The following is a 1,305-nucleotide window of genomic DNA, read 5'->3' as shown; positions in this document are numbered from 1 at the left end:
CAACATGTTGCTTAGTGTATGGGGGCCTTAAAGGTCATTTGTATGTGTTATTATGATTTCCTATAGTAGACCATTACAGATGACCTTTCATACCACGGATGACAGTCAACATCTTTAATAGCAGAGCAACTATATCTCCCATAACATACTAACAATATTAACTCTGACTGAAAGACAAAAGATAGCAGACAGAATGAATGATAGACAAAAGCAGTACCTACTCCTCGCCTACGCAAAGCTGTGTGAGGCCAAAAAATGTAATAAAAGGAAAATTGATAAGCCGTTTTTGATAAAATACCACGAGGTATCTATTGCAGCAAATTCAAAAATTTCAAAAAAACAAATTTAATCAGAAGCAGCTCAATCTTTGTACAGAACATAAGATGCATAAAAAAATTAATAATAAAAATAGTAATCTCTCTGAGCCACTTATGATAAAATTAAATACATTTAAAGACACTCTTCTAGTTTTAAATTAGTGTTGATTCTTTTATCTAACCAGACCCATTCCATATTGCCATCTTTTTTATGTGACGCAATAAAATGGCTTACAATTGTAGTTTAATATGGCAACAAAAATTAAATTATGGTTAGTGGTGGGCGATATAGCAATATTTTATTGATACAAATGGTATTTTACTGTATCGAATTTTTTAAAAACTAGATTGATACAATGACCACACCCACTTGTTAAGGTTAAATAATATTAATAAAAAATTTAATAAGTTAATGATGTTATACACACACGTACATACATGTGCATGAAAATATCGGCATAAAACAGTGAATCATAAGGGGTGTGACTCCATAGGTGTGGCCTAAATATCATATCAAAGCTGGATTGATACTCCCAACATTGGCTGATATTGATCGGTATGGGATTGAAATCATCAAATCCATTTTGGCCAGAATCGCCCACCACTAATTATGGTAAAATGTGCCATTACAAAGACTTAAGTACCAAATGAAGTTTTGCATACAAAAAGATCGCAGTTGCATAGCTGTTCTGGCTAATTAATATCTCTCTCCACCCCTTCTCTACTAATTTCTAAATAGCTCTGCTATTAGAGCCAAAATTTTACACTAAAACTAACCAGTCAATTCTATAGATCTTTAGTTCAAGTTTCAGCTTGCCATATACAGCAACAAAGCGTCGACTATCATGTTAGGTCAGCTCTTGGTACATGGTGTTATCCAAATCAGAAGATGAAGACTACGTGACCTGGGCGGTCTTCCCACGCACTGAATTGAAATCAACAGCATGGATAAAAGCAATGTTTAGAGCCTCAAACAGTTGGTGCTCTT

The sequence above is a fragment of the Amphimedon queenslandica genome, unplaced genomic scaffold (assembly GCF_000090795.2).
Source record: "Amphimedon queenslandica unplaced genomic scaffold, v1.1 AMPQUscaffold_12929, whole genome shotgun sequence".
NCBI lineage: Eukaryota > Metazoa > Porifera > Demospongiae > Haplosclerida > Niphatidae > Amphimedon > Amphimedon queenslandica.
Note: the sequence above shows the minus strand (reverse complement) of the source record.